The sequence below is a fragment of the Tenrec ecaudatus genome, chromosome 1 (assembly GCF_050624435.1).
Source record: "Tenrec ecaudatus isolate mTenEca1 chromosome 1, mTenEca1.hap1, whole genome shotgun sequence".
NCBI lineage: Eukaryota > Metazoa > Chordata > Mammalia > Afrosoricida > Tenrecidae > Tenrec > Tenrec ecaudatus.
In genome coordinates, this window is record NC_134530.1 from 262339759 (window position 1) to 262365725 (window position 25967).

At 37.5% G+C, this 25967-nt stretch overlaps 1 pseudogene; it reads right to left on the reverse strand.

Moving 5' to 3' along the window:
- Window positions 1-3848: 3848 nt before the first annotated feature.
- LOC142440267 (vacuolar protein sorting-associated protein 26A-like) overlaps window positions 3849-25967 on the reverse strand; it is a 36046-nt pseudogene continuing 13927 nt past the window's right edge.

Here is a 25967-nt window from a genome sequence, read left to right on the forward strand (position 1 = left end):
TTAGAAACTGATTGTGGTAGAAATTATGCAATTCTGCTTAATGTGATTGAACTCCAAATTAATAATAAATTTAAAAAAATAGAAGAAACATAAATAGTGATATCATTAAAGATTTATCTTGATAAAGATTGATTAACTTTTCTAACAATAATGGTCTCTAGTGTTGTCCAGGTCTTTCGGTGTTTAAGAGTCATCATTGTTTTTTGTTGGTGCATAATATTCTATTGTATGAATGTACCTGAGTTTGTTTATCTATAATCAGAGCTTTTGGTTGTTTCCATGTTCTTGCTGTTACAGAAATTTCTGCAATAAACATAGGTGTGCATATGTTTGTTCACATTGTATTACTTATTTCTTTAGGATATATATTGGTTTTAATTTTAATATCTAAGTCATAAATCAATTTTGAGTTAATTTTCATGGTTGATATAAAGTATGGAGACTTCATCACTTTTTGGCAAGTAGAGATCCAGTTGTCCTAGCATTATTTATTCATGAAACTATTATTTTCCCATGAAAAGAATGAGGCATCTTTTAAGGAAATCAATTAATCATAGTTGAGTAGATATACTTCTGGATTCTCAGGTCTAATCAATTAGTCTATATGTCTATCTTTATGCTTTATGACTACTGGTAGCTTTATATTGCACTTTTCCTCTTATTTTGTTGTTTTTTTATGCTTTTCATAATTGGTTTGGATACTCAAGGCCCCCTACATTTCCACATAAATTTGAGGATTGTCATTTCTACTTCTACAAAGACTATTGGAAATTTGATTGGGATTGTGTTGAATGTGTAGATCTCTGAGGGGAGTATTGATGTCTTAATAATATTAACTTTTCCACTTCACGGACAGATGCTTTATTTAGGTCCTTAATTTCTTTCAACAAAATTTTATCATTTTCATCGCACAAGTCTTTGATCTTCCTGGTTAAAATTATTTCTAGACACTTTCTTATTTTACCTTCAATTATAAAATGAATTGTTTTATTAATTTCCTTTCAGATTGTTCATTGCTGGTGTATAGAAGCATAACTGACTTTTGTGTGTTGATTTGTATCCTAATACTTTTCTAAATTCATTTATTAGCTCTAGTGACTTTCTTATTTACTTTTTGGATTTTCTACAAGATCATATCATGAGTGAAATAGGGTAATTTTACCTCTTCTTTATACATTTTAATTTACTTCTATTGCTTGCCTAATTCCTCTGTCTAATATGTTCACTACAATATTGAGTAATAGTAGTGACAATAAGCATCCTTGTCTTGTTCATTAGCTTAGGAGGAAATCTTTCTCTATTGCATATGATGTTTTCTGTGTAGATTATTATCTTGTTTTTCCACATGTGAAATTTTTTCACAGCTTAACATGATATTCTGTAGTAACACACATATTTGCAGTTAGTTTACTGTGTACCAAGGTATGGTTATTTCTAATTTTCATGCTGACATTTTACAGTTGAGGAAACTGTGTATAGGAAGATTAATACAGATTTATAAGTTCACATAAGACTACAAAACTACAGAAGCCTGCTTGATTAAAAAACTCAATCCTATTGTACTCTAGTGGCTCATAACTAACTAGTGTTGTACATTTAAATGATCTAGAGGGAATCTAAAAAGAAGATGGATTTAGTTTTTAATCAAAGACTATATATATATATATATATTTCAAAAAACCTCAGCAGCAGTTACTTGTCCCTTGTCCACCCAATTTCTTATTTTTAATCTCCAGACAACCAATTTGAACTCTCAACTGCTTATCAGTTATCTCTGTTTTCATGAATACCTTGTTTGCATTGCTTTCTTGACTTTCCTGTAGTGGGTCTCAATGGACTCCATTACACAGAGCCCTCAGTGGTTAAAGAACTAAACCTGGCTTAGGCAAGTCTATTCCCACTTACAGTGACTCTGCAGGACAGGGTCCGCTGCCCCATTCTGTCTCCACAGCAACAAGCTTTACAGAAGCTGAATGTCACTTCTTTCCCCACCCCAGGGGATGGTGGCGACTCCCTCAGCAACCACAGCCTCGCATTTAACTACTGCATCACCAGGGCTGGTCCTTGTTTACTTACTTAGAAGTAAGGATTGACAGGGCAACTGCAACAATGGGATCAAGCAGCAAGGGCTGTGAGGAGGGAGCAAGCAAGACCCGGCAGTGTTTCTTCTGCAGTACACAGGGTGGCTGAGTTAGAACTGACCTCATGGCAGATCACAACAACAATAGGACTAAGTTTATTTTTATTTCTTTACAAAACTGAAATAGGGTGGATGAGGTTGAAATGTGAGCTTGAATTACCCAAGCTTCAGTTTGGCCAACAGGATAGAGCCCAGATCTGAATTACTACTGTTTCATAGGTCCACCTGAGGCTCCCTTCAAAAAATTTCTACAGGAAAGTATACTTTTGAGGTCAAGAAAATTATATCGATCTATTATCCACCTATCTATCAATCATCTATCTATCTGGCATAGGACTCCTTAGATTTAAAAATGAGTATTTATAGAAAAAGTATAGTTTAACAAATTCTAAAATGCCAATGTTGGACCCACTCCACATGGCAGAAAACATATAGGGGTACTTCTGGAGAATAGCAAATGAGTACTTAATATATTTCCTTCCACTCTAAAAAAAATAATGTGGACATAGTGACATGCTACATATGCTGTGAAAACAAATACATACAAATACCAGAAAAAACTTCAAGAGACCACGTATCAGGAAGCCATGAAGTGGCAGACTCAGAAGTACCTACAGAGAAACAGTCCATAAAGATTTCTCAAGCTTAGTTAGTGTCCCAAAAGCCTGGGGATATTTTTTCAAAGCTGTGTATTTATTTATTTATTTTTTACAAAACAACCTTACCAACTTCAAAGTACTCTCCATTACACTTAATACATTTGTCAAATCTGTAATTCCATTTTTGGAAACATTTTGCAAACTCATCTGTTTAGATGGCTGACAGCATATCCCTTGTTTTGTTGTGTTTTTTTCTTCACCTGGTCTACATCATCAAATCACTTGTCTGTTCATGTCCCTCATCATTTGTGGAAACAAAAAGAAGTCACAGAGGGTGAGGTCAGGTAAGTAAGGTGCATAGGACAAGAGAAGCATGCTGTTTCTTGCCCAAAACTGGCACAATGAGGGCTGTGTCAGCAGGTGCATTGTCATGGTGGCAAAACCAGCTCCCCATCTGCCACAAATCAGTTTTTTGTCATACATGGTTATGCAATCTTTTCAGAACCTCTAAATAAAACGTTGATTGAGAGTCTGACCCAGTGGAATGAACTCCAAATGTACTATGAGTCGACAGTTTTGTTCATTTAGGAAGTTGACAGACATCCAGAATGTCCACTCCACCCAGCACAATTCCGGATTTTTTGGGGGTACCACTGGTATATGTAGTTCTAAAAAAAGCTATATTTTACATCTTTGTAGAATGTAAGGGCCAGTTAATTTTTCTCAAACACAAATATTTAAATTTTTTTCATGGAGAGGATTAGCATGCAAAGGGAGAAGAAAAAGACTCTCAATCTTATGCAGAAAGAAAGTTATAAGTAACTACCTTGACAGGAAAATCCTTACTATGCATACCTATGTGCTTATCAGCACATCAAAGTGAATAATTAATAAATGGCAGCTTAAGAAAGTTCCAATGTTTAAAAAAGAGCTCTTATTTTAAGTGTATATACATGGAGGCCATTTAGTTATATCATAAAATAAATAAAGCACTGTAAGATAAAGGAAGACCATTACCAGTGGAGTTTTGGCCTTTCTGCTCCTATACACTACAACCATATTTAACCACGAAACCTAACCTAAACAGTTCTGGAAGGAGTTTTGGTCCTCTAGTCATCCCACATTTCAGGTTGTTCAGCAGATACCTATGATTCTGAAGGCTCAAATCACTGGTGAAAGTTTGTTCTGTATCCTTAGCTCTAGATCCATTAAAATGATCTGCTGAGAGTACCTTCTATCTTCCCCATCCAAAAGAACGATATTCAAAAATTTCCTTACTGATTTTTTTGTTTGCATCTCTCGTTGTTGGAGTTGGCTCTAACCCCACAAAAATAGTCTTATTGAGATTAATTCACATTTTACTGGTGCAGCATCCATTATGTCATATTTGGCAGTGGTCTCTGTTTCTGTTGTGGTAATGGGTTCAATTCCTATGATCTCTTTTTGATACATTGTAACTCCATATGTTGTACTTTTTATTCTTACTAATGAATAAAAATTTCCAACGAACACATACATTAAGTGATTTTTGGACTTCTTTCAAACTCTCCATGTAGGCAAGCTTCAGTGCCCAATTCCGTTAATAGGGTGTTAACATCAGGACAGGTGGCAACAGGGTGAACAATAAGATCATATCCTTTTATCAACCTGCCAGTCTTCTTACTTTTGTCATCTTAAGGAAATACCTCAAGTGAACAGTGGCACCAATGAAGATTCATATGGCCCTTCAACTTTCAGAAATTCAAAATCATCACTTCTGCTCTGAATCAATTCCTCAGGTAAAGGCAGCTCTTTCACTCAGTTTACAAATCCGTGGCTATTACTCTTATCATTGGAAAGCTCAATTTGACTTAAAAATTTAGTTCTGAATCCTTGGCGTTCTAGCCTCATTCCAGGTTGCTTAAAGGCTAGGCTTACCTGTTCTGAAATGGATTATCTGTCATAGAAGGGATGGTGTTTGTCTACTTTGCCATCTTCAGTTTTAATTTCTGCTCTTTTCCTGGTTTCCCCATCATTAAGGACACCATTGATCTCACAAAGGGGACCCAAAGAGCCTCCAAGAAAACTCATAATCAGCGCGGCCAGCGCCTCATCCCCCACTTCCCTTTTTATCTTTTAGAGAGCTTTAAAGATGTTAGTCACTCAATAACTTCTAACAGAATTAAATTATGCAGCTTTTCAAGCATTATTTACTTAAAGGATCAAAATACATAGTGGTGGTCTGGGGCATTTAACTTCATTCTGTGTGAGAACGTTATCAAACTAACAGTCGATTGACTAAAGTACTTGGTAAAAGATCACAAGAGAAAGATGGATTCGTGTGGTAAAGAGAATCTGTTTCCCTCTTGAGTGTCCCAGTGTGGGCACCATGACTGCCTCTAATTTCCTTGGGAGAGCCGGCCAGTGCTGTGCATCAGTTTCAGACACACGTGGGCGACCAGAAAATGGACCAGACTCCAAGTGGGAAGATACATTCCGGCTTAGATTCTATAGAGCAGTATCCTCTGGAATAGTTGCTTTTTCCTTCCAGCTTACTTTCCACACCTGTAAAATGATGGTTACAGTAAGAACTTATCAACCCGCTGAAATGTGTGTAGGATAAAGTAATGCATCAGGCCAAAAAAAAAAAGCTTCAAGTTACTTAGGAGGAAGAATAATCGTCATATTTATCCTTCAAAATGCTTCAGGGGGACTGTGGTGCTTACTTGTAAATTCCTTTTACATCCTTCGCTTACCTCTATCACTTGTTTTTAAATTATGTATGTACTACTAAATTGTGAGCTCTTTGGAGGAAGATGAGCTGCCTCTTTTGATTTTATTCCTAGGACCTAATAAAGTGAATGGTACCCAGTAAGTGTTCCAAAAATCCTCGCTGAGTGAATTGCCTTTGCAGGAATCTACCACATCCTTCTGATTTCCTTACTGTCTGAGTTACCACCAGAAGCATAATTGGAGTTGCAGAAGCCTGAGGACCAGCTTATTTTTAATTGCATTTGAAATATTGCTTTCTGCATTTTGAAGCCTCCAGGTCACCTAGAGGATGGACTTGACAGTAGGTTCTGACTTGGAGATCAAGCTGAAAAGGTCTAGAAACCGACTAAACATTTTCCATTGATCGCGGGAGGACATTTTTTTTCTTGGTGAATAGACAAAAAGCTGAGAGTGTTTGACTTTAAAAACAAATAGAATTAACACCGTTGATTGTGAAACAAATCTGATAAAATGAGCTCCTATTTTAGTCCTTAGCCAAAAGTGCCCCGGGAGAGGACTATGTGTCTAATTCAGAAATTTTATAATTCCTTGATAGATCCTCCTAATGAATGCCAGAGATTTATTTTGGGAGTAGAAAGGATCGTTTTTCGTGTTTTTTTCATGTTGTTGTAGGTTTTTTTTTTTTATTAAGGCAGTAGTTGCAGGCATAGTAATTGGATTTTGTGAAAAATTCTGGATAATACAAATTTTGGTTAAAATAAAAGATTTGTCATCCCATCAACACACATTTACTAAACACGTGTGTGGCAGGCATTAGGATGCATCACTCAGATCCTCTTTCAATGCAGGGTTCATTGTACCAGGTAGGAATCCCTGGCTTGACAACTAACATACCCAGCTGCTAAATCCAAGGTTGGAGGTTGGAGTCCACCCAGAGACACTTCAGAAGAAAGGCTTGGGGATCAACTTCCGGGAAAAAAAAAATCAACCAATGAAAAGCTTATGGAACACCGTTCTATACTGACACACATGGGGATTCTATGAGACAGAATCAATCTGATGGCTTCTTCTTTTCTTTTTAGTGCTAGGTGTTGGCAGTGTGGCAGCTTCAGAGGGTTGCCTTGTCCCGAATCATGCCCTTTCACAGGGCCGCCCACATACAATGACTGACTAATGCAGGAAAATATAAAGATTTGGCCATCATGGCCCAATGTGGACCACCATGAGTCTGAGGTTAATTTTATCTCAGAACTCCCTAAGGAGTTGATTGATGCTGTTGTTGGGCCTCTTTACAGCTTGGTTGCTCTCTCTTACCAGCCCTACTTTCTCCCTTTCTGGTCTAGAGTGCTGACCTCAGGAACACATCTTGATAAACACCCTAATTACTTACATTCAACTCAGAGTCTGCTTCCTGAGGAAATAAACTTTCAACAAAGTCCTTTTCAAATGCTGCTGTGGATGGGTTTTGTATCTAGACTGTAGGTGTGCACGTACTATTTTGAACTTTAGATAGACTTAGATGCGGTATATGCCCAAATCTCAATACATATTTAGTAAATGTTTAAGAACCGATCATTGACTTAACCCTTAAATTGTATTTGAAGGTAAGGTAACTGCTCACCTTGGTGATGCAATATGCATCAGCTGCAGAAGGTGACCTTCCCAGTAAAGACAGTGCAGTGCTTCAATTAGTGTCTCTAGAGATTCCTTACATTCGATTCTGATGTCAACGCACTCAGCTAGCTAGTGAGTGAGCTAGCATTAGAAGTAGTGTCCCTGTTCCCAGTTCAGGACTCTGCACAACTTTTCTGGATTCATCTGCGGAGCTCTTTGAAAATGTCAGGATTCTGTGCTACCCCCCCTTCGTGTCCTGCACCCCATGCACCTCATGGGCAAGCTCCCATTCCCCGACGCCTTAAGACGTCCCCTCAAGTCCTTCTCCATGGCCAAAGGCTTAATGCCAGGATGATGCACGGCCGCCCATACTCCATCACAGCCAGCTCCGTGCTCCGAAGGAGTCTGCTGCAGGCCAAGGCCAAGTCCGGCCGGCAGCCCCAGCGCCCACCCAGCCACTGCACCCGGCCGTACTGGGAGGTGTCCTAAGAGGGAAAGGCGGGCTTTGAACTCTCTCCCCGGAGGGAGATCCGTGTCTGTTGCTGCCCCCACCCGGTCCCGTGGGAAAGGCCACCCACACCGACACCGAAGCCCCTGCGTGTTGGCCAGGAAGCTGCTGTTCTCGACAGGTGCGCATCATTTCCGGTCGGGTGTGCATCATTTCCGGTCAGGTGTGCATCATTTCCTGTCAGCACCATGGTGTCCTGCACCGCAGGACGGAGGGCCTGCCCCCACGGGGATGCGACGGATTTCGTGAGTTCTTTACTACGTCATTCACTACATTTGGAGATTAATAAGTGATTTATATGCTTATTTTTCTGGAAATCACATTTTGTTGTTGTTGTTCGAGACGTTTTTCGAGTCACGAGACGAAGGGAAGAAAATGCGAAGATTCTTGGAGTTCTGCTGAGTGCAGACGCTGTGTTTGCAACAGCTCGGCGGACTGGTGGGTGAGGGAGGAACTGAGCGCTAATATTTAAGAAAATGTTTCTGGAAGACAAAATATTTAATTGCTAAAAAGAAAAAGAAAAGAAAACGTCAGAATTTATGCCTGTTGTTTGATGGTAAAATCTACTATTTCATGTTGATTTGAAATCAGCAGAGATCCGATCCTGGGCCAGCAGACACTGGCAAATTTTGTATTTTGGGTTTTATTTTTTTTCTGTTCCGGAGAGTGTTCTGGCTGAGATTTACAGAGCAGGCCAAACCACTCAGAACCTGTTTCAGTAAAAAGTAAGAGGTAGGCTGAAGCTACGGGACTGGTCACTACTTTTTGCAATTGGTAATGCCAAATGCAGTGTAGGTATTGAAGCTGGTATAAATAATTATTCACAATTTGTGGGGAAAGAACTGAGCTGAAAGTCAGACATTCTTTTCCTGATTCCAGTTCATCCTCTAGCCGTTATGTCACAGGACAAAATCGTTCATTTATTTATAAAGTATAAAATTATTTTATAGACAAGGTGGAATTGAATTAGATGCTCTTCAAGGTCTTTATGACTCAAGGATTGTAGTAGGGGACCTTTCATGGAATTTTTGGAAATGGTCACTGCATCTTATTTTCATGAAATAAAAGGCGCTTTAGTTATTTAAAAATGTATAAAATTTTTGAGGTTAGGCATCCAGTCTTCTGTTTTATCCCATTTCACTAAATCCCAATAAGCACTACTTTAGTACTTGATGAACTCAATACGTGATGCTTTACTTACTATAAAATGTGTAGCAATTCATTCTAACACACTGGATGAAGGCAAGGAGTCATAAGATTTCCAAGTTAGAAATAAAGCTCTGAAATAAAGTTTTGACTCTTAACTCTACAAAATTGAGGGCAGTCAATTTTAATACAAATGATTACAGTTTCAGATCCCTTTGACATATTATTAAATTCTCAAACTATTCTGTGTATGAGGTATTAATTTTTTAATTATAAAAGTGAAGTAAATTATATATATATATATATATATATATATATATATATATATATATATTCATTCTTGTTTTTACTTCCTTGGCCACAGCATCATTTCCTATAAAGACAGATCATTGGAAGGAGAATGCCTATCAATGGTCACCTTGGAATTATCTTTTTAGACTAAAAACTCAGAAGTGTATTTTTAAATTATTTTTTTAGGAATGGGTTTTTAGGTACATATATTTTTGTGACTTTTAACCCATATTGACAAATTGTTTTTCTAACTGGGTACACTGATTCATAATGCCACTAGGCATATGTCAGCATATCCATTTTATTGCTCAATCCATATGAGAAATATACTACTTTAAGACTGGCTAAAGGATTCAGGGACATTAAATGATTTATATACGGTTGGTCGGTGTTTTATAGTCTCCTGACTTCAGGTCCTCTTTTGTCCGCAAATTTATGAAGATTACATCATTGCTTAGATTCCCTTTCTCTGTCTTTCTATCTCTTTTTTCCTTCATCCTTTTGTTTTTTTTTTCTGTCTTATTCATTGAGATACCACAATGTGCCAGACGCTGAATACATACAAATGTAAGATGTTATCTTTGGGGAGCATTTTTCAATCTCTTGAAATGTTTTCTTCACGTACTATTTGGGACACTAATCTCTCCTAGCGTAGTAACCCTTCGTGGGTCAAATGGATGGGTAGGAAAATGAATCAGAACAGGGCATGCACAGAATCCTACTGGTCAAGGGGAGAAATGCTGCATATTTTCATCCTCTTCCTCTGTTTCTGCAGCTGCAATGTGTTAAGAAGCTCAAAGACCTTGATCTTGCATTCGATGTGGCCTCACATTACAGGAGAGGGGAAGTTGCTGGACAGGACTTCCAGGAACAACGGACTGATTTTGCTCTAAATCTTAGGCAGGTCTAAGGGTACAATCCTTAGGCTTATTTTCTTTTCCTGTACGTCCAGGGTCTAGGTCCCTCCACCAACCCAAAGAACTACATAAACCATGCACAAATTGATGATTTCTCAATTTCTATCGCCAGACTGACTTATTTCCAGAGGCTCAGATTTGTATTCACAACTGTCATTTCAGTATCTCCACTGGGATGACTAATAGGCAGCACAAACTTCACATGTCTAATCAGAGTTTTTAATTTCATGCCTGAAAGGGATCCTCCTCCACTGTTTCTTTTTCAGTAAATGGCACCACCATTCACCCAGGTAATCATGCCAAAATCCGGGCATCATGCTGACCTTTCTCTTTTACTCACTCCCACGCCTAAACCAGCAGCGCATACGTAGGTTCTACATTTAAAACATGTCTTTAAAATTTTAAAAACTTATTGGAAATTGCATAAAAATTTACAGCGCAAATTATTTTCCATCCAATCATTCATTCACATTTTGTTTCATATTACCATCGGCAATCCACACAAAGTGACATTTTTATCCTCCTTCCTTCCTCCGCCCCAACCCCATTTACATTCTCTCTCTTTCCTAACCCTTCTGAACTTTGTCTTTGGGTAAATGCTGTCTTTAAATGTTAATGTTGCCTCAATAATTGATTTAAAATGATTTATTACTCCACGGAGTGTACACCGCCCAAGTGTTATTCTCCCTTTTATAAACCTGCCATTATTTGGCTGGAAATTGATCCATAGGCTTGTTCTTAGGTCCTGTCAAGTAGGTTCTGACGCATAGCAATCTATGCATGACATAACTAAATGCTGCCCAGTCCTGCACTATCCTCCCAATTGTTATGTTTGAGCACATTGTTGTACTGTGTCAATCCATCTCCTCAACGGTCTTCTTCTTTTTTGCTACTTTATAAAGCACAATGTCCTTTTTCAAGCACTGGTGTCTCCTGTTAACATGTCCAAAGTACCTAAGATGAAGTCTTTCCACCCTTGTTTTAAGGATCATTCTGCCTATACTTCTTCCAATATGCTTTTTTTTTTCTTGGAAGTCCACAGTATTTTAAATATTATTCACCAACACCAAAATTCAAATGCAGCAATTCTTCTTTGGTCTTCTTTGGTCACTGTGTGTGTGTTTTATTATATTTCATAGTGTGTTAATGCAATGTATTTGGGTCTTTAGGTTTGCCCTTAGTTTTTCATTGATGATCTTTATTAGAAGGCTTACATTTAGGTCTTGCATCCATTTTGAATTATATAGAGTGAGGTATGGCCCCTTTTCATTCTTCTGCAACTAGAAATCCCATTTTATTAGCACTAATTATAGAAAAGACCATATATTCCCCAGAAATCCTGGTAGGTAGTGGATTGGGATTTGGGCCATTGTGTCGGAAAGGTGAGCATCACAGAATGCCAGGTTGTTAAAACAAAGTGTACTTGCATTGAGGGAGGACTTGAGTAGAGACCCAATGCCTGTCTGCTACTTAACCTATAAATGTTTGTACATTTATAGATGTAACCTATAGATGTATATCCCTATCATTATATATTAATATATTTACATATGTACATGCCTATGTTTATATTTCTATAAATGTCTTTTGCTTCCAAGTTGTTTCCTCTCTTTCCTTTTACTTTCCTCCTGCCCCATTATCATGTTCGACCTTCATTCAACTCACCTTAGAGAGGCATGTTGTTTTTTGTCAAAAACTGGTATACAGAGATTGTTGTGTGAGCAAGTACATTGTCATGGTGGCAAAACTTTTCCGTCTGCCACAAATCAGGTCTTTTTTTGTTGCACACTGTTACACTATCTTTTCAGAACCTCTATATAGGCTCTTGGTTAACAGTCTGACCTGGTGGAAAGAACTCCAAATGCACTACAAGTTGACATTTTGAGACATTGACAGATGTCTAGACTGAGGTTTGTCATCTTTTGAAATGAGAAAACCACTTGTACACTTGAGTTTTCCCATAGTGCTGTCCTTGTAAGCTGTGTTCAACATCACAACAATGTCTGTGACATTTTTCCAGAGCAGGAAACAGAAATTCACAGCTTCAATTGTTCCCTTAAATCAGCCATCACAAAAATGAGGTTCGAGTGAAACTGCATTTCTGAAAAATTCTTGAGACCAGAGAGAGCCTTTCAAGATGACTGCACTAACTCAGAATGAGTTGTTCGATTCTTGCTTAACAGGAAAAATGTGTACTATGTTTTGTTTTGTTCTTTGTCAGTGGTTTGTTGTTGTTGTTTTGTTGTATACTGTTGCTTTGTTTTCCTCTGTCTTGTTTGTGTGCAAGTTATCATCTCCACAGGCCTGTCTAAATAAGACAGGCTGGATGAACTATTTGGAGGAAAAACAATGGGACCGACAGTTCCGGGGGGACGTGGGATAAGGGGAGGTGGGGGGTGTTAAGGAAGTGGTGTTAACAAACCCAGGGACAAGGGAACAACAGGAATCCAAATTGGTGGTGAGGTGGGGGTGGCAGGCCTGGTAGGGAATGATCAAGGGTAAGGCAATGAAGAGGTATAGCTGTTACCCAGGTGGGGATGGAGCATGATAGTGGGACAGGAGGAAAGTCAAGGGAAATAGAGGAAATAGGAGGCAAAGGGCATTTATAGAGGTCTAGACAAAGACATGTACATGCAAATATATATATGAGGGTGGGGACATAGATCTATGTGCCTATATTTATAGGTTTAGTATTAAGGTGGCAGAAGGACCTTGGGCCTCTACTCAAGCACTCCCTCAATGCATGAATACTTTTTTTCTATTAAATTGGCATTCTATGATACCCTCCCGACACAATCGCTGAAGCCAAAGCGGGTGAACAAGTAAATGTGGTGAAGAAAGCTGATGGTGCCCGGCTATCAAAAGAGATAGCAACTGGGGTCTTAAAGGCTTGAAGATAAACAAGCGGCCATCTAGCTCAGAAGCAACAAAGCCCACATGGAAGAAGCACGCCAGTCTGTGCGATCATGAGGTGTTGAAGGGATCAGGTATAAGGCATCATCAGAAAAAAAATTCTTACCATAGTGAATGAAGGGGTAAGTGCAGTGTGGAGACCTAAAACCCATTTGTTGGCTGCTGGAGATCCCCTTGCAGAGGGGTCTAGATGAGGAGATGAGTCAGTCAGGGTGTGATGTAGCATCCATGAAGAATACAGCTTTCCTCCAGTTCCTAAATGCTTCCTCCCCCCCAACTATCATGATCCGAATTCTCCCTTTCAAGTCTGGATAGAGCAGAGGATGTACACTGGTGCAGATAGGAGCTAGAGGCACAGGGAATCCAGGGTGGATGATACCTTCAGGACCAGGGGTGTGAGGGGTGATACTGGGAGGGTAGAGGGTGAGTGGGTTGGAAAGAGGGAATCGATTACAAAGATCTACATGTGACCTCCTCCCTGGGGACAGACAACAGAAAAGGGGGTGAAGGCAGACGCCGGACAGGGCAAGATATGACAAAATAATTTATAAATTATCAAGGGCTCATGAGGGTGAGGGGAGCAGGGAGGGAGGGAAAAAGAGGACTTGATGCAAAGGGCTTAAGTGGAGAGCAAATGCTTTGAAAGTGATTAGGGCAAAGAATGTACAGATGTGCTTTATACAATTGATGTATGTATGGATTGTAATAAGAGTTGTATGAGTTCCTAATACAATGTTTAAAAAAAAAAAAAGAAGAAAGCTCCACTCTGCCCATGCAATTCTGTTTTTGTTTTTGGTACCTTGTCATTTTCCTAAGTATTTTATCTTTTGGGTTGTTATTGTAAATGGTATTGCTCTTTTCATGTCTTTTTCAGAGTACTTCTCTTTATTTTGTTTTTTATTCCTTCTCTTTAATACCCAAGAATCAAATTGAATTTTGTATGCCGATCTTGTAGCCTACTAGAGTACCAAAGTTTTCAATTAGTTCCAGCAGTCTTTGAATTTGGTCTTTGAAGTCTTCTATATATAGTATTATGTCATCTTAAAGTAGATTTTTATTCCTTTTTGTCAATGTAAATCCCTTTAATATCTTTGTGATGTCTCATAACTCTGGTTTAGACTTTTTATTTAATATTAAATGAGAGTAGTAAGAAAGGACAACCCTGTATAGTTATCACTCAGAGAGGGAATGCTTTCAGTTTATCTGCACTGAGAATTTAGTGGTTGATTTTTTTCCATACGGTCTACATTATGCTGAGGAATTACCTTCCTATTTATTTTTATTAAGTATTTTTAACTAAAATGGATGTTGAATTTTAAGGAATGCCTTTTCTGCACCAATTGATATAATCATATGATTCTTTTGTTTATATAATGGATTACACTCATTTTTTCCCCCTAATACTGAAAAAATCTTCATATGAATCCCACTTGATCATGGTGTAGTTTTAAAATGTTTTGTTGAATTCTGTTAGCTAGAATTTTGTTGAATATTTTTGTGTCTATGTTCATAAGAGATATTGGTCTATCATTTTCAATTCTGGTGATGTATTTGCCTGGCTTAAGTATCAAGGTTTTATTGGCTTCACAAAATGAGTTTGGCAGTTAATTATCCTTTTCTATTTTTTGAAATCGTTCCAGTAGCCTTAGTGTTTGCTTTTTTTCTAAATACTTCATAGAATTCCGTGGCAAAATCATCTGATCCTGGACTTATTTCCCTCTCTCTTAATTATGTATATATACACATATATATCAGGAGTTTTTTTTTAATTAAAAAAATTTTAGGAGTTTTTTTTTAACACAGTCAGATCATGTGTTTGTTGAGGTTTTCTAAATCAATATGTGTTAATACAGGTGGATAATGTGTTTCTAGAAATTTATCCATTTCTCTTAGATTTTGAAATTTGTTGGAATATATTTTTTCATAATATTGTATGATTATCTTTTCATTTCAGTTGGTTCTATTATGAGATCACCAATTTTATCTCTGAATTATATTGTCCTTTTCTCCTTTTCCTTTATTAGTTTTTCCAGTGGCTTATCAGTTTTGTTAAACCTTCTGAGGAACAAACTTCTTGTCTTGTTGATATTTTTCTGTCCTCGAGTCACTTATTTATCTTCTGATATCCACTATTTATTTTCTCCTAGTGTCTAAGGGATTGCTTTGCTGGTCTTGTTCTAATTGTTATAGTAGGGCATGTTTTTCTCCCCCTACTTCATTTTTGGCATATGCACTTCTTGCTGTAAATTGCCTTCTGAGGACTACTTTTGCTGTATGTTATGGTTTCATTCTCCTTTGTTTCGAGGGATTTTTTAAAAATTGTGTGCTTTACTTTTTTAGTTATCCAGTGGTTTTGAGTAAGTTTTGTTCAACATCCACAAAATGGAATATTTTGTTGATAGTTCAATTATTGATTTCTTATTTTACAGTATTGGGATAAGAAAAATAGCTTGTAGTATTTTAATGCTTTAAAATATATTGATGTTGGTTTTAAAGCTTAATATTGTATCTGTTTTGGAGTGCATTCCTTATTCACTGTGAAAATGCATATTGAGTTGTTGTTAGGTAAAGTATTCTATGTAACTGAAATAGATCAAGATGATTAATTGTGCTGTTTAATTCTTCTGTATCTTCTTTAATTTTCTTTCTAGTTGATCTGTTTTTTGCTCAAAAGTGATGCATTAAAGTCTCCTTTAAAGTGTCATATTATGGTCTCCTAATCTCTTCAATTCCATAAGACTTTAATTAATGATACACTTGCTTTCTTTTGGCTATCATTAGCTTGATATATTGCTTTTCCACTCTTTGATTTCTAGTCTGTTTTTGCCTTCATTTCTGCCATGTTTCTGGTAAGCTGCATATTAATGGGTTTTGTTTTCTAATTCATGTTGCAAGTCTCTGTCTTCTAACTGGTGAATTTATTCATTTATATTCAATGTTATTATTGATACGAATGGTTTTTATTGCTTTCATTTAAAAATGTTTTTGTCTCTTTGTTTATCATAACTTTATACTGCTTTCTTATTGTTTATGGATTTTCTTGTGAATATTTCCTTTACTTTTTTGTTTTTATCTTACTATTTAACAGGATTTTATGCTTTGCTTCTCTATTATTTTTTGGTGTTTTAGCATTTTCTTTTAGGGTAATTTGTTTTCTTATCAAAATTAAGACATTTTGTTGTCTTTAGCAGAATATTGCATATCTTCTCCATTTGATTAATATCTACTGTGTTCCTTCTATTATTATTATTGTTTTCATTGTAGAATATTATCTGTGATTCCTTATTTTGAATTTTATAGTTATATTTCACTTTGTGTTTTATTTAGTGAGGATAAATTCTTAATATATGATAATTATAGGTTGTTGTCTGTTGAATCTCTGTACAAAGTATTTAGTATTTTCTGTATTTAGTTTGTTTAGATATTGTTTTTACAAATTACTTTAGTTTTTTTGTATAAAATTATTTTATTTCTCCCTCATATTTGAGGAATAATTTTGCTGGAGATAAGACTCTTGGCTGGCAGTTGTTTCCTTCAAGATTTTGAATCTATCAATCCATTGCCTCTTGTCTGCACTGCTTCCATACAAAATCTGAGTTTTTTCCATTTGGTTCACCTTTTTTGATGATTATTCTCTTTTCTCATGTTGCTCTCAGAATTCTTTCATTTTCTTTAATGTTAGGAGTTGGACTATGATGTGCCATAATGATTTTGTAATGTCTTACACTGCCCAATGTCTCCCTTCACCCACTTTTCTGTTGTTTATCCCCCCAGAAAGGGGGTTATATGTAGATCCTTGTGATCAGTTCCCCCTTTCTACCCCACATTTCCCTTACCTGCCTGATATCACTACTCTCATTAATGGTCTTGAGGGGTTTATCTATCCTGGATTCCCTGTGTTTCCAGCTCTTATCTCTACCAGTGTACATCCTTTGATCTAACCTGATTTGTAAGGTAGAATTGAGATCATGATATTGGGGGAGAGGAAGCCCTAAAGAACTAGAGGAAAGTTGAATTTTTAATCATTGCTATACTGCACCCTACTGACTCTTCTCCTCCATTCTGTAAGAGAATGTCCAAATACCTACAGATGGGCTTTGGGTTTCCACTCCACACTCCCCCTCATTCACAATGATCTGATTTTTTGTTCTTTGATGCCTGATACCTGATCCCATCATACACCTCATGATAACACAGGCTGGTGTGCTTCTTTCATGTGGGTGTTGTTGCTTCTGATCTAGATGGCCTCTTGTTTATCTTCAAGCCTTTAAGACCCCAGATGTTATATCTTTTGATAGCTGGGCACCATTGAGATAGTTAATTTATTGTGCCAGCCTGGCCGATAAACACATGTGGGATTAATTGAAGGGCAGAAAGATAAATGGCTTGGGGAGCCTTGCCTTTCTTGTCTCTTGCTCTTTGATCATCAGACTAGTGTGCAGCTGCCTTGCTTGTTCTATGCTTCATTTTACAAACTACACTGCCTGTGGGACACCTGACCTATGGACCGTGTTGCTGTAATTTGAGGCCCCTTTAAGACCTGCCTCACCAGAGAATTGGAATATACATCTCTGGAGTTGGGGAATGACTGTTGGTGACCTGTCTGACTGTTGGTAACCTGCCTTGCTGTTTGCTACCTGTGCTGGGATAGCCTAGATCTCTCTACACAGAGGACTACCTGGTGGCCCTCAAGACTTGAGGGACTGCCAATGTCTCACAACTCTCTCTTGGGAGTGAGTTGCACTGAGGCATTATTAGTACTGCTTTATAATTTAACTATTCATTTCTTGTATTATATATCTATCTATCTGTATATAATTTAACAGTTCATTTCTTGCATTATATATCTATCTTTATAAATATATATATAATTATCAGCAATCTGGTTTTGTGTCTCTAGAGAACCCTGTCTAATACAACCATCAACTTTCTTCATCACATTTGCTTATGCACCCACTTTGTCTTCAGTGATTGTGTCAGGAAGGTGAGCATCATGGAATGCCAGTTTAATAGAACAAAGTGTTCTTGCAGTGAGGGAGTACTTGAGTGGAGGCCCAATATCCATCTGCTACCTTAATACTAAGCCTATAAATATATGCATATAAATCTATTTACCCATCGTCATATATAAATATATTTACATGCCTTCATTTAGACCTCTATAAATGCCCTTTGTCTCCTAGTTCTTTCCTCTATTTCCTTTTACTTTCCTCTTGTCCCACTATCATGTTCCGCCTTCATTTGCATTTCAGTAATTCCTCTAGGTTACATTGCCCTTGATCAAGCCCTACCAGACCTCCTACACTCTCTTTGCTATCGATTTTGGATCGTGAGTTGTTCCTTTGTCCCTGTGTTTGTTAACACCCACCTCCTTTCCCCCACCTCCCGTTCTCCCCCTGGAACCATTGGTCATTATTTTCTCCTCCAGATTATTTATCCAGCCTATCTTATCTAGCTAGACCTAGGTAGAGATAATAATATGCACAAAAATCAAAACAAAACAAGAAAGAAAAGAAAACAACAAACCAATGACAAAAAATAAAGAAAAACCTGTAAATAGTTCAAGGTCTGTTTTGTTGACCTTTAAGAGTGTTTCCTGGTCAAATATGATGGGGTGACACTCCTTGTCCCCAAAGTCTATTTTTGGTATTCCCTGGGGACTTTCTTGCTCTGCTCCCTTTGCTGTTCTGTTGTATGCCCTTAATGTTTTGCCTTAGTGCATTGGGGTCAGATGTGGTACAATTCCCTCACTGTATCTCCAGTGTTGTCCACTGTAGGGCTATGATTAGCAAGGGATGTGTCTTGTAGTGGGGCCAGCCAGATGGTCCTCTCTGTGTATTGGCTGCTCTGAGCATGGATATAGTCCTCAAGGCGTGTGGGATACTTTTTCTTCCTCCCCCTTCATTTGCGCCTGCCTGTTCTGATGAGACTTGTCTCTTTCCCTGAGCTGTAGCTTCAGTGCTGTCCTCTGAAGTGAATTCTTCTGTGTGGAAGGGGTGTCCACGTAGTTGGGCCTGGGGTTGGCCCTTAGGTAATGATGTTTTAAAATATTTATTAAGGCTTACTTTGTGGCCTAGCATTGTGGAGAATATTCCAAGTGAACTGGAAAAGAATGTACATTGACTTGTCTTTAGTCCAAGTGTTCTTTATGTGTGTAAGAGATCAAGTTGATTGTGTTATCTCAATTCTTTTGTGCTTTTATTGAGTTTATTTGTAGTGTTCTATCCTTCCTTATGAATGGGGTATTGAACATCTCTTCTATTATTACAGTACTGTCTATTTCTCTCTTCAACTCTGTAAGGATTTGATTAATATGTATTGAGTGTCTTTCATTAGGCACATAGATATTTATTATGGTTATATCTTTTTGTTCAATTGTTCCATGAATCATTACACAATACCCTTCTTTGTCTATCTTGATGGATTTTGCCTGGAAGTCTATTTCACCAGAGATTAACATTGCCACTTAATTTTCTTAATTGCCATTAGGTTGCTATATATTCTTACACCTTTGACTTAGTCTATTTTTATCTTTATGTCTAAAGTATGTGTCTTATAGGCAGCAGATTGATGGATCCTGTATTCTTTTCCATTCTGTAACTATCTGCCTCTTGACTCATTCATTTAACCATTTGCATTCAATGTCATTATTGATAGCTATGAATTTATTGCTGTCATTTTTCTGTGTTTTTATGGTGATATAATCTTCTTAGTTCCTTGTAATTTTTGTGCTGAGTTAATTTTGTTTGTGTAATTTCTTGATTCCCCCCCGCCTTAGCTCATATTTTACTAACCCTTTATGCATCTCCTTTAAAAATTTGATGACATTATCCATTTTGTTTGAGATTACCTTGTTAATTATTATTTTCTTCCCACATTTAGAACATCATATCCTCTTCTATGTATTACTTGACTTCTTCCACATTGGCATATTTTTTTCTGCCCTATTTCCTCTACTACTTTATAATTGTTTTATTTGTAGGGCAATAGCCTTGACTTCTTGTTTCCAGTCTTGTAATTTTGTTTTGAGTATTAATTTAAGTGGTTTGATATCTGGGTTTTTGTATCTTGCAAGTTGATCCCAGGTTGATGATTGCTGTTGTTCATTTTCTACCCAAATAACTCCCTTTACTAATTTTTGCAAGTATGTTATTGTGTTTACAAGTTCCTTTTCATTTCCCCTTATCCGGAAATGCCTATTTTCTTCTATATTTGAAGTATAATTTTGCTAGCTATAAGGTTCTTAGCACAGTAGAACCCAAGACCTCAATGCTAACTGTCTAGAAGGAGTATCGAGATGTGGTACAGTCAAGTTTCAAATCAAATTTTCCCATAAGAAATAATTGAAAATGGATTAACCTGTTCTTGACCACCAAGGTTTTACCGTAACCTTGCCTTTTTATACAAAATATTACACAGACATTTCTAAATAAATAAATTTAGAGTTAAATAATATAATTTAAATAAGAAACCCAACACTGAACATTTTAAAAAATAATACAGTATGGCCCATACCTTGAGATTAATGAGGATCTGGATGTGTGAACATGAATATGCAGAGGAGATATGGAGAGAGAGTCCTTGTTTGGAAGGGGAATCCCCTTCAATAAAATCAACTGGTAGCTGCTTTTCATGAGTTTTTGCCCTTCTTTGCCTTTTTTTACTAGGACCTGTCTAGTTTTCTCTAAAAAAAAAAAATATGTCTAATGTGGTCTGCTGTTGGCATTTCCTCAACTGTTTTATAAAAGGTTTACTAAATTATCATCAACAATCTTGATAGCACGGTTAATTAGTTCCTTATCATGATGATTCTTTCCAAAAAGCTCTGTCTTAGAACCATGTTTTTTACATAAAAACAGTACAAAAAGCCACAAAATAAGGAAATTATAGCAAAATACTTGCAACACAGCTGCAAAAGATTTAAACAACATGTATTAACAACACCAACTAATGCCTATTGATCGAAACATGAACTGCTTTTGTTTACAAAAATCAAATGCATTTGGTTGGATTCTAATGTTTTGTTCAAGCTCTGATGCAAAATTTTCTTGACATTTTGCATTGAAATCCTATATGATGAATACTGATGTGGTCGAGTACTGGGGTTCTACTGTAGTTTTTTTGTTTCTTTCAGAGGTTTTTATTAGCCATTCCTTTGCCTTCTTGCCTGCAGGATTTCTGCTGAAAAACCAGGGCTTGTTCTTACTGATCCTTTGTAGGTAACTTCCTTTACCCCCACCCTGCAGCTGCTCTGAAAATTCTTTACTTGTTCTTGATATCAGAAAGTTTGATTAAATTATGTTATGGTGATTTTATTTTGAGGTCAACCCTGTTTGGTACATTTTTAGGGTCTGGGGTGGTTATTTTCTCCCTTTTTATGGTGTTAGTCAAGTTTTTTCCAGCGGTTCTTGAACTATTTTCTCTGTGATTTTTTCCCTTCCCTGTTCTGGAACACCAATGAGGTATAAGTTACTCTTCTTAATAATTGTGGCAGTTAGATTTTATTAGGGAGTACCCTCCAAAATGGTAAAAAACAAAACTCCGCCGGGTGGAGATTTCACAGTACTAATTTTTCCCACTAGGAAAGCATCAAGCAAGTGACTCCAAGTTAGTGTACCCAGTGGCGTTGTCTGGGAAGATTCTCTCTGGTCACAGTGAAGTTGTTCAGAAAAGCAGTTTTACTTTAACCTTGTTTTGTTGTGATGGCTGATTTAAGACAACAGTGTGCTGCTGTGAAATTTTTTTCCTACTTGGGAAAAATGTTGCAGAAGCTGTTATGCTGAACACAGATTAAAAGGACAGTACTATGGGAAAAACTCAAGTGTACAAGTGGTTTCCTTGTTTCATAAAAGGCAAAATATTGATTGATGACACACTTCATTCTGGACATCCAATGACTTCCTAAACAGATGAAAATGCTGACAAAATTTGTGCACGTGTGCTTGAAGACTGACAATGGGCCATTGAAGAGATGGGGAAGTCATCTGGACTATCTTGGAGTGATTTTAATGGAAGAGTTGGGAATGAGAAGGGTGGCTTCAAAATTTGTGTCTCAGGTTCTGAATGAGCAGGAAAAAGAGTGCTGACTGGAAACATGCCATTCTTTGAAAGAACACTAACAAAGTGACCCAGACTTTTTCCCAAGATCATTACTGGTGATGAGACATGGTGCTGTTCTTACGACCCAGAAAGCAAATATTAATTAAGCCAGTGGAAGAAGCAATCCTCACCTTGCCCACAAATGCTCGTCAAATGAAATCAAAGATCAAGACAATGCTCTCTTTTTTTTTAATGTGAGGGGGATAGTGTATTTGGAGTTCATTTTATTAGGTTAGACTATTAATCTAGCTTTCTATTTAGAGGTTCTGAAAAGATTGTGTAACAGTGTGTCACAATAAAAGACCCGATTTCTGATAGGCAAGAGACTGTTTTTGCCACTATGAGAATGCATCTGCTCATGCACTCATTTCAGTGCACCAGCTTTTGGCTAAAAACAGCATACCTCTCTTGCCCCATGTACCTTACTTACCTGACCTTGCTCCATGCCACTTCTTTTTGTTTCTGATCATGAAGAGGGACATACATGGGCAGTGATTTGATGATGTAGAAGAGGGGAAGAAAAAAACAAAAGAGGTGCTGTCAGATATCCAAACAGATGAGTTTGGAAAAGTTTCCAGGAATGGGGTGGCAGATTTGACAAATATATTAAGTGTAATGTAGAGTACTTTGAAGGTGATAAGGTTGTTTTGTAAAATAATTTAAATGCATCATTTTGAAAAAATTTTCTTTTTTGTGTGTGGCATTCTCTTGTATGTTAACTTGTACCTAGATGAACGTGTAGGGGTGGAGTTTCAACCTACGAACGTGATGATGCCTCTTTGAGGGTTGGTCCTTTTTATCAGAGAGACACTGGGAACTTCTCTCTTTCCCTTTGCCTTCCTGTTTGATGGGATTCTGTGTCTACAGGTGATGCCTCAGGTGGCACCCTGTCATGTTCCCACTGACCTTAGGTGCATGTGACTTTGCACCCATATGTCTATGATTTCCTCGCTTCTCCCTTCTCTTGAGCTGGGACACCTTCTTCTTTTTCTTTAACCATTTATTGGGGGCTCATACAGCACATCACAATCCATCCATCCATCCATTGTGCCAAGCACATTTCTACATTTGTTGCCATCATCATTCTCACAGCATTTGCTTTCTGCTTGAGCCCTTGGTATCAGCTCCTCAGTTTTTTAAGATTCAGAATCTTTTAGGACATCCATTTTGACAAAAGTGAGTGTGTTCAGTGTGGTATTGCCGCAGCCCTGACATTCACATAGACCTTTTCTTTATTTCTGGTCTTTTTATTGACCTTTTACTTTATGTATGATGTCATTGCATAGCTCATCAAATTTTCTAACATTAATGTTCAATTGATCAATGTGTCAAACCTGTTCTTGAAATTCAGGTGGGATATGTTCGAGGCTGTATTTTGTTCTCATGGACTTGCTTTAGTTTTCTTTAACTTAAATCAGAATATACACATAAGCAATTACATATGATCCATGGGAGTTGGTCTACTTCTAGAACTTAAGGGTGACTAAAGGCTACAGTCTTGGGGGTTTCACTAGTCTCTATTAGACCAGTAAGCCTAGTGTATTTATTTTTTACAATTTTGAGTTATGTTTCATATCCCCCACACACCTCTACCCAGGAATTTCCAATGTGAACCCTTTTATAATAGTTGGTGTTGGTAACTAAGCACCACTTCTTATCTCAGAGTTGTGAAGGCTCATGTTCATGTGATCCACTAGTCCCTTGAACTAATTTTTCCATCATTTTATTGGGGGATCTTACAGCTGTTATCACAATTCATACATGCATCCATTGTGTCAAGGACATTTGTATATATATATTGCCATCATCATTTTCAAAACATTTTCTTTCTACTTGAGCCCTTGGTATCAAATCATTCCCCCTCCCCCATTCTCTCTCCTTCATGAATCCTTGATAATTTATAATTTTTTTTCATACTTTACACTGACTGCGGTCTCCCTTCACCCGCGTTTCTATTGTCCATCCCCCCCTGGGAGGAGGTTATATGGAGGTAATTGTGATAGGTTCCCCCTTTCTCTCACACCTTCTCCTTCCCCTCCTGGTGTCACTACTCTCATTATTGGTCCTGAGGGGTTTATCTGTCCTGGATTCCCTGCATTTACAGTTCTTATCTGTACCAGAGTACACACTCTGGTCTAGCCAATTCGTAAGGTAGAATTGGGGTCATGACAGTGGGTGGAGGGAGAAAGTATTAAGGAACTAGAGGAAAGTTGTATGTTTCATCAGTGCTATACTGCACCCTGACTGACTCATCTCTTCCTTGTGACCCTTCTGTAAGGAGATGTCTAATTGTCTACAGATGGGCTTTGGGTCTCCACTCCACACTCCCCCTCATTCACATTGATATGATTGTTCTGGGTTCTTGATGCCTGATACCTGATCCCATTGACACCTTATGATCACACAGGCTGGTGTGCTTCTTCCATGTGGGTTTTGTTGCTTCTCAGCTAGATAACCGTTTGTTTATCTTCAAGCCTTTAAGATGCTTTTGAAATCTGGGTATCATCAGCTTTCTTCACCATGTTTGCCATACAAGCATTTTGTCTTTAGCAATCATTTTGGGAAGGCATAACAGACTGCTGGGTTATTAGAACAAAGTGTCCTTGAATTGAGGGTGGACCAATTATTTTTATGTGCTTTCAGTTTTCTTCAATCTTTTTTGCTCTGAATGGAAGCAATCAATAACTGCACTGTAGATGGCTTAATACAAGAATTTAATACCCAAATTGTTATTCACCTAAGTAGAATGTAGAACATTTTTTAAGGGACTATGTTACACCAATTGGTCTTGATGGCCATTGAGAATATGGTTCTGAAATCTCAGCCCATTATTTTATTCTTTCAGATGTTTGATTATGTCCAAGAAATTTTTACAACTTTGTCCCCTGTATGTGCCACCACATTCCTGGATTTACTTGCAGCATTAGATTTTGTGTCAACTTGGCTGAATCCGGATCCTCAGTAGTTTGGACCTCATATAATGTAAATGACGCCAGGCTATGCAGTAAGGCAAACCCTTACTCACAATGCAGCCTGCATATATCTCCTTGTGGCTGTGGCCTATTTCATTTGTACAACTGTATGTTGTGAATGAGTTGCCTCTCTCTTTTTCTCTGTCCTTGTTGCTATGGATCCGACATTTATCTTATCTACCTCCATTTCTCTGGACTTGAGTTAAGAGCCCACCATATTGCTTGGGCGCGATCAGAGCCTAACTTCTAACCTGCTGTTCCACCAGCTGTACTTTTGCTGCTTTTTCTTCCTGCTTTATCCTCTTGCTTTGCCCTCCTGCTTCCTGGTTCATTCTCTTGTTCTTGCTTCCTCAGCCAACGAGCTGTATGAGTAGGGAAGGACCTGCAGCTTAGCTTCTGCCCTTTGGATTTGACTTGGACTTGCCTTTCCCACTCTGAAACTATGTGGGTTGCACACTTGATATCAAGTTCTTTCTTATAAATATAAACATATCATTTGTTTTACTTCTTTAGAAAATGCATCATAGGTAAATACGCATATAGAAATATCCTCTGTCTAATCTCTCTCTCTCTCTCTCTTTCTCTCTCTCTCTCTCTATCTATCTATCTTTCTATATATGGATATAGTCCCACTTTTCTTCCAAATTCTATTCATTTTGTAAATCTATCCATGCATCTACTTATAGATAACTATTATTGCAGGATGGTGTATATAATATTATTTATCTTTGTTTCAATATGCTTTCAATCTAATTCCTTCTTACCCTGTCATTTATCATCCAAGCAAACCACCCTCACTTCTCATGGAGAGTACTGAGTCTGCCTCTTAACTGTCTTCCCCTTTTCTACTCTTATTTCCACAATAAAATCTAGAGTAGCTAGAAGGATTTTTTTGAAACTTAAGATCATGTCATATCTTGATTTTTTAAAATGACAAAAATATTATTTAACACTCAGGATGAATCAAATCCCTTTCAAGGTTCTTTATTTCTTGCCATCATTTCAACCTTAATTTCTATTCTTCTCTCCTTGCTTCACTGTACTCCAACTATAAGA